General features: G+C 38.1%; 1 long non-coding RNA gene across 8 annotated transcripts in view; it reads left to right on the top strand.

The window, feature by feature from the left end:
* The window catches only part of Gm34776, a 33,231-nt gene extending 17,976 nt beyond the window's left edge, over positions 1-15,255 (top strand). For 4 of the 8 annotated variants that reach the window (XR_871826.2, XR_871827.3, XR_380573.3 and 1 more), the window contains 4 exons: positions 3,597-3,653; positions 5,097-5,621; positions 10,781-10,923; positions 14,180-15,255. This is a non-coding gene — a long non-coding RNA (predicted gene, 34776). The remainder of the gene's footprint in view (positions 1-3,596; positions 3,654-5,096; positions 5,622-10,780; positions 10,924-14,179) is intronic. The other 4 variants (XR_001779813.2, XR_380572.4, XR_380570.4 and 1 more) reach the window with 1 other exon arrangement.
* The last annotated feature ends 3,927 nt before the right edge of the window (positions 15,256-19,182 follow it).

Below are 19,182 nucleotides of genomic sequence, written 5' to 3'. Positions count from 1 at the left end.
TGTCCTCAAATGTCCACATGGATACTGTGCTGTATGCATTTAATTTAAGAAAGATAAATTTATGAAGACCATTAATAAATAAAATATAGGAAGAGATTATAAATCAAACATCCAAGTTATTTCTGAAATAAAGTAATAAGGGGTAAAGTAAGAAAGGATATAACAGAAATATTTGAATCTCCTAAGTGCTGAGAGGCCTGTGAGTAGCCATTCAGCAAAAGGCATTGAAATGATGGTGTAGTCATCATCATTGATGGAATCTAGATTAGACACAGGAGTGGTTATGACTAACAGAGATGAACTGTATACACAAGAACATGGACATGGAGAGACTCAGTTCTTGGCTTTTGTCATGATAAAGAAGAGAACACAGGCCAGGATAATACATCCATCAATTCTAAAACTTAACTCCATGGAAGATATGTCTCAAGACATAAAATAAAAACCAACAACTCAGACAAGTCAGATCATAGGGGAAGACTTCTTTAAGAAAATGAGGCAGAAAGTGTAGAATTTCACCCAAGGCCAAAGGATGTTGGAAGAAAAAACTCCAGGAAATGTTAAAAATACTGTGGTTTTGGTGGGCAATGAAACATTACACAGCACACAGCACAGATATATGGGAAACTATGAGAATCATGGTGAAAGATAAGTGGTTCTGAGATTTAGTATACATGCCCCTTTAGCTTCATAAAAATGAGTTGCTTGATCAATATAGAATGTCTTTTTGAAAAGAAATAATTTTAACAATAAAAATTTTCGAATAAAATAAATATGAGGCATGGAAGAAACCTTAGTTTGCATTTATTAAGATTAGATTTTTTATCTATCATTTATCTATCTATCTATCATCTATCCATATATCTATCTTATAAAGATACAAGTTTAGATATATGCATTGTATCTCTAATGAATCATATGTATTCTGCTACAATTCATATGTAGCATATGATCACCTCTGTGGGCTTAATTACCTTTCACTTCAATTCATATTCTATGGGTTATACCTATATATCCATACCTAATGTTGCTATAATTAGAGAGAATGTCTTCAGAAAGGTAAAGGTAAAATATGCCAGAATAACCAGACACTCATCTGATAGAAACAGTGTTTATATAGGAGGGAAGGCACCAATAACCTCTCATGCACACAGATTATCTTGAAAAACACAGCCAGAGTTCACATTCTTTAAGCCAAGCTGCATTTTTTAGTAAAGGAACTTTGCTCTTAATATTGTAGTCTATAGGCGTTTCTCTGACAAGATAGTGCTTCTGGGAGAAGCGTTTTACCCTATGTAAGGTAATTCCAGTTAGACCCTTTCATGTAAATATAAACCTTTTCTATACACACACACACACACACACACACACACACACACACACACACACACACACACACACATATATATATATATATATATATATATATATATATATACTCATATGTGTGTGTATTCATATAAGTTTTCAAAACGTCCTTACTGTTAGTTTTCCCTCTCAATCCCTTCTTCTGCCCTGCCTTCTCTATTCCCTCCCTCCCTATTATGGGGCTGAAGACTTCTGGAGGAATAGAGTAGACTTAAAAAAAGGGAACTATGATTCCTACTTAGGTTTGCCATGCTCCAATGGATGGCACCAAATATATACAGGCAGCAAGAATTAGAGTCAATAGGTTATTAAGGTTTTTTTTTTTAAAGTAAAGAGGACTAGAGGTGGGGGAGGCAGGTACTTGGGGTGAATAGGGTCAAAATACATTGTGTGAAATTCACAGAATTAATACAGTATTTAGTTTGAAAGAGAACAATGGAAAGAAATTAAAAACAACTTTAATTAAACTTGGCATGGGGTAAAATAGATTAACTTACCAAGGAACATTATCAATGCCCTGATAAATACAATATTAAACACAGCAGGTTAAAAAGATTTATAATATTTTTCAAAGATATTGCAAGCCAACAATTTATACTGAATGACACGCATTTAGGAAAAGCTCAACTGCTCAATATAAAATCATTACCAGGAGACTGACAAAAATAGAATTATAGATTTATAACACCAAAATATCTCAAAAGTACAATTTGTGGAATGTTGTTATGGAGACAGGGCTGTGTTTGAGATAAGGGTCAAATGATAACATTTACTTGGAAAGAAAAGAATACATTCAAGAGATGTATCATGCAAACTGGTGACTATGCCCCATAACAACATATGGCAACCTTGACAAATGCTAAGACAATGAAACTGTCTTTACGAAAACATAAACAAGTGAGTTTATATGTATGTTAATTATCTGTAGTTAGAAATTCTGTAATGAATATAACCATACTTCATAAATTTATGTTGAATATTACACATACATAAGTGTTGCCTATTGCTGTAGAATCATTTAAAAAGATCAAAGTCACATTACAATCTTGACTAATTTATTATTTGATGTGTTTCTTAGGCATCTTCATTATACATCAATAGTTCTATGTATTGTTAACCTGTTGGTCAAACAATATTGGCGATTGCTTTTGAAGCCTAAAAAGTTATGAAATGGAAAATAAAAAGAGTTCAAATATTTTATTTTGAACATCATACAAATATATGAAAATGCCCACAAATGAATTTAAGCTGTGGAAATAATTCATGTACCGAACTTATTTAAAAATCAAGTGAATGAATGGTCTGTGTAGGTTTTCTTTCTTTATTAGCCAATTTACTTTGAGACCTGTACATTGCTGATAAATCACAGACTAAGGGCCTGATATACCATTATTGGATAGTCACTTAGTGCTTAGTGTATAGCTGTAGCTGTGTTTACTTACTCATAAGTTGAAGAGATCAATAGCCCCAGAGTGAATTTGGAGGCACGAATATCCACATGGGAAGCCAGATTTAAAATAAATCATTTAATGACAAAATGACACTATATTAGTAATATTTTATAGGTAGGCTTCTTGTAGCATTCCATGTAATTCCTGTGATATGACCATGTCCAATGACACCTGGGTTTCTGTGTGACAGTTATAATGGAGCTTACATGGCATTTATCTCCTTTAAGATGTAGTTCTTATTTAAAGACTCAAAACTAAGCATGTATTTTTAACTTGGAGGAAAGTTTGAACACAGCAGTACAGCAATGCTGGCCCCCTCCCCATCTGTTGTTTGCAATTAGCTGATGCCATTTGTTTTTGGCTTGTCTAGAGCAGCCAGAGGCTCAGACATTCTCAGCCTCTGTTGACTGTTGACGTTAGATCCACAGGACAGTGTTTAATTCCCATCTTATTTTTAGGAACATGTTTGTGTTCTGGCAGTAACATTAGTTTTCAGAGGATGAAAATGAAATCAAGAAGGTGTGAAGAAAAGCATTTTGAAACTTAAAAAGCGAACCAATGCAAACATGCAATTAAATAATATGCTGGATTGTATTCACAAATGTCAAGCATTGAATGATGTGTTGTAAGAAACACTGTCACTCATATCTTTAGTTATCAACTTGAAAACTTGGGAAGAAGGAGGCTCAGTTGAGGAATTGCCTGTATTAGCTTTTACAGTCATGTCTTTAAGGCATTTACTTAATTGCTAATTAATGTAAGAGTCTCTATCCATAGGCAGGTCAACCTGGACTGTATAAGAAAACAGGCTGAGCAAGAAGAGGAGACAAACAAGTAAGCAACATTCCTCTGTGGTCTGAGCTTCAATCCCTGACCGTAGATTCCTACCTTGATTTCCTGACTTGCTTCTTCCCATACCATGACCTACAAGGCAATGTCCCTCCCCAAATTACTTTTGCCCATGGCATTTATTGCAACAACCACAAAGCAAACTAATGAAAATACTAAGTTAACATAAGATGAAGAAAATTGTGTAAATTGACACTTTGATTCAGATGTGTCTTAAACTATGAGGGCTACTATGTGATTTTCTATCACTCTTACCTACATAAGAATGTTATTCAAAGATATCCTGAAGTGCTCTGCACTATGGTGGTACATCCAGGAAGAAGGGAGAAATTGGGTAGATTCAGTAGTTTGCTGATCTTTTTTCTTCACTTAATGAACTTGAGAGTAATTCATAACATTCAGGCAATTTGAGGTTTTGGTCTAGAATCCATTTTCTTCTTTTGCATTCTGGGGGGAAAGACGAAGTCATGATCTTTGGGAACTTTGTATGTCTCTCCCCTGAAAATAAAAGATGAACAATAGCAATAGCAAGCACCACCCCTGACATTCCCAGGACATTTTCTAGTAATAGAATCTTCTCAGTGATGATCTCTGTTCTATGGACACTGACAATTTCTCCATAACATTCAGGAATATGGAAAATAATCCTTAAAGTACAAGAATGAGTTAAATATAGGCCTTGAGATTCATTTTGTATAAACTCAGAATACATCTCCCCACTGTGATCTTCCTTCAAACTCCTGATTTTTTAAAATAAATTATTATATTATTAGCATCACTTTTGAGGTAGGGTCTCCTGGATTCTAGGTTAGCCTCAGAATCAGACTGTAATCACGAACTCCTGGTCCTCCCTGCATCCACATTCTGAGTGTTGTGATGGCAGGAATGAACCACCAGGCTCAGTTTATGCAATACAGGGGATGGAGTCTAGCTTTTTGCATATTACCAACTGAGTAGATCACCAGCTCTCCCTTTAAATGCTTCCAAAGCACTATGGTGCAAGTATCAAAGGTAGACATGAAATAGGTTTTATTTTTTGAAATGCAGAATTTTAGATCATTAATGTCATTAATAGCAGTGTGGAGATTTAGACACATTTCAAAACCATGTGAAAAAATGGTCAAAGTATTAGAACTCCCTGCTTGTTCTCCCAGAACACTTTTACAGATGAGTTTATGGGCCTCTTGTGAGAATAAGATGGGTCTGGTGTATAAAAGCAGAACCTGAAGAAATTAAATTTACATAAGGTAACTCATAGTGCTTGATTTGTAGAAGAGTAAATTCTTAGATATTAATTTTATCATTTTCAGAAAACAATTAAAATCTTTCATTAAATATTTATTTATATATTTGTATGTATGATTATATGTATGCATTTGTTTATTTGTTTGGGAGCTATATGAGTTTATGTGCATTGTATGCTTGCAGGTACTCTCAGAGGTTAGAAGACAACGTTGAATGCCCTGAAGGTAGACTTATAGGCACTTCTGATGGATCTGCCTGCTATGACTGCTGAAAACTCTGGCCCTCTAAGAGCAGCAAGCACCCTTCACTATGGAGGCATGAAGTGGAAGTTACTGGTTGTGTCATGTGACACAGTCTCACATGATGTTTTGCTGATGTAAGACCAGTGAGAGGACATGTGATGTTTGGAGAGAGTATAAATAGGACCCAACAGATAGTGACTTCATGCTTGCATTCCTTGCCATATTTTATTGGTCATTTTTCTTCCCTGATCTTCACTTCCTTGAGAGAGGCACAAAAGAAAACTTCTCCTGGAGTCCCAGCTGGTTCTGGTCACTCCTGCTAACTCCTGATTTGGCAGAGGCCTGGCTGTCTTTTCTGGATCACGTCACTGCTGCTGAGTTTTTGGTACCTGACACTACTGAACTGGGCAGCTGGTATCCCGAGGAATGGAGATTGGAATCACCACAAAGAACTACTTCTAAACAGGTCCACATCCCCTTGTCCTATTTACCATCTTTCCTCTTCTACCTTTGAGTGGTAGGTTAGAAAGGAGGTTGAAGCATTTGAGAACCATTATTAAAGTAGGTTTTGAAAAATCTAAGCTTACAGAGGCATGGTTACAGTTCCTACAATAATCCTTAACATAAGGGGAAACATGGGATCACAGATCACCGTATCATTTGGAAAAACATGGGACACATGAGGCAGGGACAAGCAGAGGAATGGCTTGTCAAAGGGCAGAATTCAGAAAACTTTCTCACTGAACTCTGTGGCTATTCAATCTCAGGAAGGCTCAGCAGAGGCACAGGACTTGTCCAAGCTCTTGGATTTCTGAGTGACTTCAATTCCGTATCCTCTGGAGTTTGCATGGATCAAATTTTACCGAAGTTAATTTCAGGACAAATTTTTGTAATTTTAAGTTTTTACATGTACTTTCCAAGTTCTGCTCTTCATAAGGTATTTACAAATATTGGTAGGTTGCAGTGTCTGATACCTTTGACACTCTATGAATTAGGACCCTTTATAATCATATTACTTCTTTTTTAAAATATTTTTATTAGGTATTTTCCTCATTTACATTTCCAATGCTATCTGAAAAGCCCCTCCATACCCCCTCCCCCAATCCCCTACCCACCCACTCCCACTTTTTGGCCCTGGCGTTCCCCTGTACTGGGGCATATAAAGTTTGCAAGTCCAATGGACCTCTCTTTCCAGTGATGGCCGACTAGGCCATCTTTTGATACATATGCAGCTAGAGTCAAGAGCTCCAGGGTACTAGTTAGTTCATAATGTTGTTCCACCTATAGGGTTGCAGATCCCTTTAGCTCCTTGGGTACTTTCTCTAGCTCCTCCATTGGGAGCCCTGTGATCCATCCAATAGCTGACTGTGAGCATCCACTTCTGTGTTTGCTGGGCCCCGGCATAGTCTCACAAGAGACAGCTATATCTGGGTCCTTTCAGCAAAATCTTGCTAGTGTATGCAATGGTGTCAGCATTTGGAAGCTGATTATGGGATGGATCCCGGATATGGCAGTCTCTACATGGTCCATCCTTTCGTCACAGCTCCAAACTTTGTCTCTGTAACTCCTTCCATGGGTGTTTTGTTCCCAGTTCTAAGAAAGGGCAAAGTGTCCACACTTTGGTCTTCATTTTTCTTGAGTTTCATGCGTTTAGCAAATTGTATCTTATATCTTGGGTATCCTAAGTTTCTGGGCTAATATCCACTTATCAGTGAGTACATATTGTGTGAGTTCCTTTGTGATTGGGTTACCTCACTCAGGATGATGCCCTCCAGGTCCATCCATTTGGCAAGGAATTTCATAAATTCATTCTTTTTAATAGCTGAGTAGTACTCCATTGTGTAAATGTACCACATTTTCTGTATCCATTCCTCTGTTGAGGGGCATCTGGGTTCTTTCCAGCTTCTGGCTATTATAAATAAGGCTGCTATGAACATAGTGGAGCATTTGTCCTTCTTACTGGTTGGAACATCTTCTGGATATATGCCCAGAACCATGTGCATTCCTCTTTACCACGTATTACTTCTTGATTAACAGTGATTCATCCTCTGAACAACAAGTTCCTGGTTCAATCAGTGGTGTTCACCATTTCTGAAATGTCATCTATTCCATAGTTACCCACTCCCTTAGACCCTGTTTATCCTATGGGGAATTACTTGCAACACAGCGAGTGGATGTTATTCCTTTGCTTTGAAATGTTCAGGCAATGTCCAATGATTAAGAAGGTATCATTGCTAACCCTTATTAATATCACTAATGCTTGCTTTGTAAATTTTATGCTAATAGCACTATATATCTTCTCAGGTAGGTTATATGCTGTATAGCATCAAGAGTAAACATTGAGGAAAGCTATGGACTTGGGGTTTTAATGGCCTGTCAAGACTCATAAGTTGTAATAAGTGCCCCATTGTGGTGAGGTGTTTTGGAGCAGATTGTATATTAATGAGGGAAATAAGAATAAAAGCAATCTTAGTACTTGTCAGTTTTTCTATGAACCCAGAAGGTCTTTAAGTGATTAATGTATGTTATGTACCTGGCTATATTGCAAACTATTTTAGCTCATAAAGGCTATTAGATCACACAGCTATTTATTTGGTTAAACCTGTGAACTACCTCTTTTTAAAGTTATTACCATTTGTTTTAAAAATTCATATGCAGGGACAAAGATAAAACAGAGACTGGTGGAACAGCAAATCAATGAGTGCACCAAATTGAGACACATCCCATGGTCAAGAACCAATCCCAGACACCACTAATGAAACTGTTATGCTTGCAGACAAGAATCTAGTATAACTTTTCTCTAAGAGGCTCTACCCAGCAGCTAATAGAAAGAGATGCAGAGACCCACACCCAAACATTAGATAGAGCTCTGGGAATCTTACAGAACAGTTGGGAGATTGATTGAAGGACCCAAAAAGAATAGAGACCCCACTACAAGAACAGAGTCAACTAACTTAGACCCTTGGGGGCTCCCAGAGACTCATTAGCAACCAAAGAGTGAGCATGGGCTGAACTGAGGCCTCCTATACATATGTAGCTGATGAACAGCTTGGTCTTCATGTGGGTCCCCCAACAATTAGAGCAGGGGCTTTTCCTGAGCCTGTTGACTCATGCCCCTAAATGGGAGCCTTGTCTGACCTCAGTGTGAGAGGATGTCCCTAATTCCACAGTGACTTGATGCGAGGGGATTATGTTAGTGGGGAGTAAAACTCAAAAGAGAAGGGGAAGGTGGAATGTAGGGAGGACTTGTGTGAAGGGGGTAGACTGGCAGGAGAGGAAGAACTGATATTGGGTTGTAAAGTGAATAAATAAATAAATTTTTTAAAAATTCAGATTCCTAGAATCCCTTCAGATAGACAGTATCTCACCATACTATCGCCTGACTTCTATAATCTGAATTTCTAATTTAACATTGGCAAAACCCAGGACATACTTCCCATAGATTATAAAAAATGTAAGTTGACTGGTTTCACAAATAGCCACCCTGAGTGTCTGTTTTATGTAATATATTGGAGTATACACAGAAATCTTTCTCTTTAGGAGAGTTTTTCCAACAAGTTACATAAAAGCTTTAAAAAGAGTTAGAATATTATCTATACACATGCTAAAGAGTCACAAGGGGTCACTTGTCTTGGTCATGACCAAACACTGAGCTATCAAATTCTTCTGAAGTACATATGAAGAAAAATTACTAATACTGAATTTCTTCAGTTTAGTAGAATGGAAAATTCATCAAATCAATAGTTTAGTATTTGAATTCAAAATTCTTCATAGTCCCCCTTTTATGAATTTGAACACATCATTTGTTGGGCTAGTTCAAATTTATTAGAAATATTGAACTTTTGTAGTTCTGTGAGTAGAAACTTCCCTATACTATATTTGACATTTCAATCTAAGCAGTTAATATCCTCAGGATTCAGATTTTGTCATATATATACATATATGTACATATATATATATACACACACACACACATTTATATATATATATACATATATGTGTATATATGTATATATATGGAAGATGGGGAATTTGTGTGGCAGATGTGGCCAGTAAACTGTAAACCTTTGGGATCTACCAGTCTCCATTCCTCCAGCACTAAGATTACTGATTACTTTGACTGCTGTTCATGTGAGTGTTGAGGATCTCAAGTCATGTTTATAAGCTTATGGAACCTCAACCAGCTAACTTGTTATACTATTCACTTCAAGGATGTGATGACGAATCTCAATTGACAACTTGGTGGTATCTAGAATCATCTGGGAGACCAGCCTCTGAGCCTATAGTTGATAAACTTCATTAATGTGGGAAAACTTGCCAATTGTGGGAAACATCATTCCCTAGGCTATGATTCTGAACTGTATAGATGGCACTGTGCTGAGCATAAGCTTCCAATAGTCTCTGCTTAAGTCTTGACTACAGATGTGATGTGACCCGCTGCCATAAGCTTCTTCTGCAGTGTGTCTTTCACCATGATAAGAGTATAAAAATAATGTAGTCAAAACATATATATATATATATATATATATATATATATATATATATTCACAACCTACACATATACACACATACATACACATATATTTATATTCCTTAGAACTATCAGCTTTCTAAAAATGTTAAGTTCAATAATGACCTACAAAGATAGTGTAAATGTAATTGGTTACAAATAGTCTTTGATATTCTGGAATGTGTGAGGATGCATACAAGCCTATGTATATACACAGCTTCTTGAATGTTTTCTACTTCCTAGAAACTTTCATTGTGTCTTACACACTCATAATAACATCACTGTGTCTTACACACTCACTGTAACATTGTGCTCCCTCCTCTTTGTGAAACCATTGGTAATACTCCAGGGATCTATATCAGAGAAAGGCAATGACTACGGTATTTATTAACAGCATAAACATTTTAAAACTGAAGAGTTGATCAGTGGGTAAGAAAGACAACAAACATGAAAGTCAATATCAGGAAGATTCATTCTCAGGGAAATTGGTCAGATCTCACACAGACAGATACTGTTTGAACATTGATACAGCAGAGGAAGCACGTTCATTGGCCAAGGAGCCTGAGCAAACGTGGTCTCTAAAGTTATTCTGGAAGACTCAGAAGCACTGGTTTTATCTGTGTATGCTGTGACTTAGTTTATGACACTCCCTGTGTGCACCTTGCATTAGTAGTATAATATGCATTTGCTTGGTCTAGAATGAATGGCAAAACCCTGACATCAAGTGTGCCACTGTATAGAACTTAGTGCTGGAGGCAAGGGTTGAGGAAGGACCTGGGGCAGGACAAGTGGATTAGAAAAGCCCAAGTGGTCCCCTAGATGGATGGAATATCATCAGTACAAAACTCTAATCTGCCAGAGACTCTGGTGTGAATGTATCATTTATACCAAATGCAAGCAGGAGGCCATTAGCAGGGGAAAATGATCCTGAAATATTCATGGTTGAATCCCTAGCTATGCTTTATCACATGCTTTGTGAGAGTTCACTTGATAGACAGTGTTATTTATAAAATCAGCTCATGAATAACCAGAAGCATAAAAGGATAACATATAATAATTAATGTGTTATTTCAGTTTCATGGAAGTTATACCTCGATCTGTTTCATTTCTTGCAGAATGTTGATGAAATCATTGATATATTTGATATTGGGGATAATTGTTGATATCTGTGATTTTCCCTTAAAATACATATGCCATTACCAGACTGCTTACAATATCAGTTCTCTGAAGAAGACAGGAGGACTGAAGCTAGTTCAAGGTAAGCCTAGAATACACACAGAGCATGCCTCTAAAACAAACAAGTGGAAACAAATAACTTTGTTCCTAGACAGAAAATGGGCTGTATGCTACACCCGTCTTTCAGATATTGACAGTATGTAAGAGTGTTAGCTATATTTTTTTGTTTTATTTTGTTCTTTCTCAATAAAGGGAATTAAGCCATTGTTATATTTGATAGACAATGTACGTCATGCACCCAAATAAGTAACATACATAGTCAATCAATTTTTTTCCAATTTCCACCTTTAGTTTAATGGGTTTTTTTTATAAAAATAATTACACCCAATGAAAAGAGGAAAGAATTTTCTCTACAACAAAGTAACAACTCCTTTTCAAGATCTTTCACATATATAAATGCAGTAAATAAAGAGACTCAACCCAAACACACTTTTTCTGTCCTATCATAAACAAATGGCTAAAAGTATTTAAAAATGAATAATGCTACACTTTATTCTGTCATACCTACATAATTTAACAGATTCTACTTTGTCGAATTTTTCAGACATGTCATGCAAACAGATACTCTTGAAGGAATCTACTGTGTTTGTTTACTTTTTTGTTTTTAGAAAGGAGGTCTCTTGTAGCTGAGGCTGCCCTCAAACTTAGCTATGTAACAAAGGCTAGCCCTGAATTGATTCTCCTGCAGGATCTCCCAAGTGCAAGGATTACAGACAGGCATGTGCACTTCGCCTAGCTACTGGGAAGTATGTTTATATAATGGAAATAAGTAATATGAATAACAACCACTTTACAAAACACCTTCCCACATGGAAAATTTTCAAAATGCCTACCAAAAAAATTTTTTACAACAGTCTTAGAAGGCAAAGATCAAACTTAAGCACCTTCAATCATGTTCCAAATAGCCAATATAGTAGATACCACTTCCTAAAAACATTAGCTATTTACCATAATCAAGCCTCTCCTCCCATCCCTAGCCCTCCTCTCCAAAATTCAGCTCACAAAGAAGCAAAAATAAGAGAATCACTTCAGTCACAACTAAACTGTTTCTCAGAGGGAAATTCATTCCCAAACGAAATTGGCGATTCTTAAGTCATGCAGGGCACTGGGGGTTGGGGAGGGGGTGAAAGAAATTAACCACTGAACTAGTCTATATTGTATATTGTATATTGTATATTGTATATTGTATATTGTATATTGTATATTGTATATTGTATATTGTATATTGTATATTGTACATTGTACATTGTACATTGTACATTGTACATTGTACATTGTACATTGTATATTGTATATTATATATTATAGGGCAATAGAATGTTTACCTTAGAGTCACGGAAGTATCACAAAATTGTATTTAATCCATAGATGATTTTCATAAAACTCTTACATGCTACAAAATATATTACATGTTAAGATACACAAGAGTAGCAGCACACCTTAAGTACAGTAAAATCTCAACACAGAGCTGAATTATGCAGAAAAATAGGACAGTTTGAAAGTGATTACTTCCTATGGCAGGGGAAGGTGATTTGCCATGTTACAAATTTTGCTTTTCATTGTAAGGGCAAAATAGTTTTGAATTTAGAGGCATTCATATAAATGAAACATTATATCGAATGCTACTAGTTTTCTAAACTTAAAGGATTCAACTGTTGACTGCTTGAAAATAAAATCTACATACAGGTAATTCAAAACAGAAAAGGGGGCCAGGCATAATCCCAGGCTAAGTGAGCACAATGAGAGGCTAGTTTGGGCTACACAAATCTTGTTAAAAGGAAAATAAAAGAGAGATATAACAATATAATGACTTGCTAAGATAGTCATAGATGAAGCTCAAAGCATTATGTTGGGTAAAAAAGACAATCAAAATGGAGCCCGCTATAAGATTCCAGTTTTATACCATCCCAGATTAGAACAAATTATAATAATGAAGAACTCTTACTAGAATTTGGAGTTTGAAGCGGTAGACAAAGGAGCAATATAAGGACATTTCTGAAGCTGTATTTTTGAAGTTAGGGTTTTACTGCTTTGAACAGACACCATGAACAAGGCAACTCTTAAAAGACAACATTTGATTATGTCTGGTATACAGGTTCTGAGGTTCAGTCCATTCTCACTAAGGCGAGAGCATGGCAACATCCAGGCAGATATGGTGCAGGAGGAGCAGATAGTTCTACATCTTCATCTAAAGTTCACTTGGAAAGAACTGGCCCCTACTTGGTTAGGAGGGTCTCATTGCCCACCTACACAGTGACACACTTCCTCCAACAAGGCCACACCCACTCCAATAAGGCCACACCCACTCCAACAAGGCCACACCTCCTCATAGTGCCACTCCCTGGCCCAAGCATATTCAAACCACCACAGAAGGTGCTGGAACTGTTCTGTGTCCCAGTTATAGAAAATTACATATGTGTTAAATTCATAGTGCATGTTAACCAAAACAAACAAAAAACCTAAAACAAAACCCAACTCAGTAGACAAAAAAAAATGTCTTTGATAAAACTCGAATATATAGATAAGTAAATTTTCAGTCTAGGCCAAGAAAATACTTATATTAGCTACAGAGTTCTTAACCCAACTACATTATATATAATCACGAAAAGAGTCTAATTACATAGTCTCCTGGACATTTAAATTATATGATTTTAAGGACATTCTGCTAGTCTCATGTGAATTAGAATTGTGCTCCTTGAATTTAAAATGGTTATAGTCCAAGAATAATGGTTAAACATTAAAAAGGAAATTGTTTGTCCTATTTTCTATATTAATAGTGATGGATAGCACTATGCTTTCAAATCTACCTTTTTTTTTATCATCCTAATTCATTAGTTACAATAGAGTTAGATTCAACATTAAATCGCTTACCTGAAACTATAATTCAGAATCTGAAATTATTGCTGAAGCAGGAACTGATACATAATGCTTGAGACAAGGGAGAATACCATAAACTTAATCACACCACACACACACACACACACACACACACACACACACACACACTTTCTACAACTGAGACACAGAACAGTTTTATCGCCTTCTGTGCTTCTGTGGTGGTTTGAATATGCTTGGCCCAGGGAATGGCACTATTAGGAGGTATATCCTTGTTGGAGGAAGTGTGTCACTGTGTGGGTGGGCAATGTTAGACAATCAGAATGAATAACATATAGGGAGAGCAAAAATAAAAGTTAAAGTTTTTCAGGGTGTACTATTAATAAACTAATAGTACACTAATAAACAGATGTCCTAACACAGTGATTCTGCTTACTTCACAGGTTCATGATTTCACTCCAGTAGATTCTGCCAGTTGAAGTCAAGTCTTGATAGATTTCCACTACTGTTTCTGCCCTGAATGAAGTTAAGAGCTTGTTGAAAGTAGATATGAGTTTAAAACACGTATCACAACAATGGCATTTCTATTCCAGTTCTCCATTGTGTATGTTCAAGTGGTCCTTGCTGTTTAAACTGAAAGTGTAGAACATCAGACTCTCAGCCATGGTCACAATTACTGCCAAAGTGGCTTTGAGGCTTCTGCATAAATAGTAGCCCAGGCCGGACAAAGGAAACTGGTGTCAACGAGTTTTATTCCTTATGGAGACTGTCTGGATGCCCCAGAAGGACATCCCAGGATGATTTTTTTCCCTCACTTTTTTTTTTTTTTTCCACTCAGTAGTCTCACGGTTGGCACTGAAGGCCTTGCCTTGACTAGCTCCCGCCTTTGGTCTCAAAGCTACTACTTTTAACAAAATGTCAAGAGTCTGGCTTCCTGGCCAGCCCTAAATACCCACCCCCAATTTTCCCATGGTGCCTGGAGGCAGTCCCTGAGGTATCTTCAGACTCTCCACTGCAGATTTAGGAAGGGGAAGGCAGTGGGGTACAGTGTGAGCCAGTCCAATGGCTCAAGTCCCTTGGGCTTAAACCAGCTCTTTGGTTCTAACCCCAGGGCACATTGCAGAAGACCTGGGTCCCCAGAGCGGCTCCATTTCCGGAGACCCCACACCTCAGCCCAGTTCTCTGGTTGCCTCCAATTGTACAGACCTAAAGGAAAGGCTACCATTCTGTTTCTTGTCAATCAATTTTTATCTTGTAAAATATTTTGTAGACTTTGGTTGCACAAATAAATGTTGTATGAAAATTTTATTAGCATATTTTAAAGAACTTTAGCCACTAGAGGCTAATATTTTCACAAATTTCTTCCATAAATGTATTAGTTATTTTTTATTATCTAATTTTTCAAGTGACCTTTTAAGTAATGGTCTGAAAAGATATAGTGGGATGTAATATTAAAATTAATTTTGGGAATTTTATTGTTTATATGTGTGAAAAGAGAATAAAGTCAAATTAAAACCAACTTTTGGTTCTGAAAGTGTCTCAATTAGTAAATCATATTTTTGAACTGTGCATGTTCTATGGCTTTATAGTGAATGCTTTTTACCTATTTAAAATTTTTCTTATTGGTTATTTTGATTATTTACATTTCATATGTTATTTCCTATTCCCAGTTTCCTCTCTGAAAACTCCCCATCCCACCCCCATTCCCCTCTGCTTCCAACAGGGTGTTCCATTACCCACCCACCCACTCCTGCCCCACTGCCGTAGCATTCCCTACCCTGGGGCATCCAACATTCACAGGACCAAGGGCCTACCCCTCTTGATGCCAGACAAGGCCATCCTCTGCTACACATGCAGCTGGAAACATGGGTCCTTCTATGTGTATTCTTAGGTTGGTGGTTTGATCCCTAGAAGCTCTGGGGAGTTGATATTGTTGTTCTTCCTATGGGGTTGCAAACCCCTTCAAGCTCCTTCAGTCCTTGCCCTAATTCTCCATTGGGTTCCCTCTGCTCAGTCTGATGATTGCCTGCAAGCATCCACATCTGTATCTGTAAAGCTCGGGACAAGCCTCCCAGGAGACAACCATATTAGGGTCCAGTCAGAAAGCACTTGTCGGCATCCACAATAGTGTCTGGGTTTGGTAACTGTATATGGGATAGATCTTATGGTGGGGCAATCTGTGGATGGCCTTTCCTCAGTCTCAGTTCCACACTTTGTTCTTGTATTTCCTTTAGACAGGAGTTATTCTGGGTTAAAGTTTTGGAAAGGGTGGGTGGCCCCATCCCCCAAATGGGGGCCGTGTTTAAACTCTGGATAATCTCTATAGGTTCTCTCTCCCCTTTGTTGGGTATTTCAGCTAATGCCATCCCCATTGGGTCCTGGGAGCCTCTTGTTTTCCTGGGGTCTGGGACTTTCTGTTGGCTACTCCCAGTTTCCCATCTCCCATTGCTACATACCTTTGTTCAATTTCCTGACCCTTTGTATATCTCCTCCCTCTTCTCCCACAGCTGATTCTGCCCCCCTCTCCCTTTGGTTTTCCTTCTTCTTGAGCTTCACGTGGTCAGTGGATTGTATCTTGGGTATTCTGATCTTTTGGGTTGATATCCACTTATCAGTGAGTGTATATCATGTGTGATCTTTTGTGACTGTATTACCTTGCTCAGAATGATATTTTCTAGTTTAATCCATTTGCCTAAAAATTTCATGAAGCCATTGTTTTTAATAGCTGAGTAGTACTCCATTTTGTAAATGTACCACATTTTCTGTATCTATTCCTCTGTCAAAGGACATCTGGGTTGTTTCTAGCTTCTGGCTATTATAAATAAGGCTGCTTTGAACATAGAAGAGCATGTGTCCTTGTTATATGTTGGGTCATCTTTTGGGTATATGCCCAGGAGTGGTATAGCTGGGTCCTCAGATAATACTATGTCCAATTTTCTGAGGAACCACCAGACTGATTTCTTTATCCAAAATATACAAAGAACTCAAGAAGTTAGACTTCAGAAAACCAAATGACACAAATTTTAAAAAAATGGGGTACAGAACTAAGCAGAGAATTCCCAACTGAGGAAACTCACACAGCTGAGAAGCACTTAAAGAAATATTCAATATCCTTAGTCATTAGAGAAATGCAAATCAAAATGACCCGGAGATCTACCTTACACCAGTCAGAATGGCTAACTTAAAAACTCAGGTGACGAGAGAACCGGACAGCTTCTGGGACAGGCGGAAGCACAGAGCCGCTGAGGCAGCACCCTTGGCGGGCCGCAGACAGCCAGCCACCGTCCGGACCAGAGGACAGGTACCCGCCTGGCTTGGGAGGCGGCCTCAGCCTCAGCAGCAGCGGTCGCCATCTGGGTTCCGGGACTCCGCGGGACCCAGGAAATTAGTCTGAACAGGTTAGAGGGTGCGCCAGAGAACCGGACAGCTTCTGGGACAGGCGGAAGCACAGAGCCGCTGAGGCAGAACCCTTTGCAGGCTGCAGACAGCCAGCCACCTTCCGGACCAGAGGACAGGTGTCCACCTGGCTCGGGAGGCGGCCTCAGCCTCAGGAGCAGCAGTCGCCATCTTGGTTCCAGGACTCCCTGGAACTTAGGAATTTAGTCTGCACAGGTGAGAGTCTGCACCACTGAAGCTGACAGCTTCTGGGAACTGCCAAAGCAACACAGCTTCTGAGAAAGGCCCTGTTTTGGGCCTTCTTCTTCGACCAGGAGGAGGTCCAAAAAACAAGATATCTGCGCACCTTCCCTGTAAGAGAGCTTGCCAGCAGAGAGTGCTCTGAGCACTGAAACTCAGAGGAGAGAATCTGTCTCCCAGGTCTGCTGATAGACGGTAACAGAATCACCAGAAGAACAATCTCTAAACAGAGTCAACTATAACTACTAACTCCAGAGATTACCAGATGGTGAAAGGTAAACGTAGGAATCCTACTAACAGGAACCAAGACCATTCACCATCATCAGAACCCAGCACTCCCACTTTGACCAGTCCAGGCAGGGCACCCCAACACACCCAAAAACCTAGACCTAGATTTAAAAGCATATCTCATGATGATGGTAGAGGACATCAAGAAGGACTTTAATAAATCACTTAAAGAAATACAGGAGAACACTGCTAAAGAGTTACAAGTCCTTAAAGAAAAACAGGAAAACACAATCAAACAGGTAGAAGTCCTTACAGAAAAAGAGGAAAAAACATACAAACAGGTGATGGAAATGAACAAAACCATACTAGACCTAAAAAGGGAAGTAGACACAATAAAGAAAACTCAAAGTGAGGCAACACTGGAGATAGAAACCCTAGGAAAGAAATCTGGAACCATAGATTTGAGCATCAGCAACAGAATACAAGAGATGGAAGAGAGAATCTCAGGTGCAGAAGATTCCATAGAGAACATCGGCACAACAATCAAAGAAAATGGAAAATGCAAAAAGATCCTAACTCAAAATATCCAGGAAATCCAGGACACAATGAGAAGACAAAACCTACGGATAATAGGAGTGGATGAGAATGAAGATTTTCAACTCAAAGGACCAGCAAACATCTTCAACAAAATTATTGAAGAAAACTTCCCAAATATAAAGAAAGAGATGCCCATGAACATACAAGAAGCCTACAGAACTCCAAATAGACTGGACCAGAAAAGAAATTCCTCCCGACACATAATAATCAGAACAACAAATGCACTAAATAAAGATAGAATACTAAAAGCAGTAAGGGAAAAAGGTCAAGTAACATACAAAGGCAAGCCTATCAGAATTACACCAGATTTTTCACCAGAGACTATGAAAGCCAGAAGAGCTTGGACAGATGTTATACAGACACTAAGAGAACACAAATTCCAGCCCAGGCTACTATACCCAGCCAAACTCTCAATTACCATAGATGGAGAAACCAAAGTATTCCATGACAAAACCAAATTCACACAATATCTTTCCACGAATCCAGCCCTTCAAAGGATAATAACAGAAAAAAACCAATACAAGAATGGGAACAACGCCCTAGAAAAAACAAGAAGGTAATTACTCAACAAACCTAAAAGAAGACATCCACAAGAACAGAATGCCAACTATAACAACAAAAATAACAGGAAGCAACAATTACTTTTCCTTAATATCTCTTAACATCAATGGTCTCAACTCCCCAATAAAAAGACATAGACTAACAAACTGGCTACACAAACAAGACCCAGCATTTTGCTCTTTACAGGAGACACATCTCAGAGAAAAAGATAGACACTACCTCAGAATAAAAGGCTGGAAAACAATTTTCCAAGCAAATGGTATGAAGAAACAAGCTGGAGTAGCCATCCTAATATCTGATAAGATTGACTTCCAACCCAAACTCATCAAAAAAGACAAGGAGGGGCACTTCATTCTCATCAAAGGTAAAATCCTCCAAGAGGAACTCTCAATTCTGAATATCTATGCTCCAAATACAAGGGCAG

Source organism: Mus musculus, chromosome 10, assembly GCF_000001635.26.
Source record: "Mus musculus strain C57BL/6J chromosome 10, GRCm38.p6 C57BL/6J".
Taxonomy (NCBI): Eukaryota; Metazoa; Chordata; class Mammalia; order Rodentia; family Muridae; genus Mus; species Mus musculus.
This window is presented reverse-complemented; position numbering and strand designations above follow the sequence as displayed.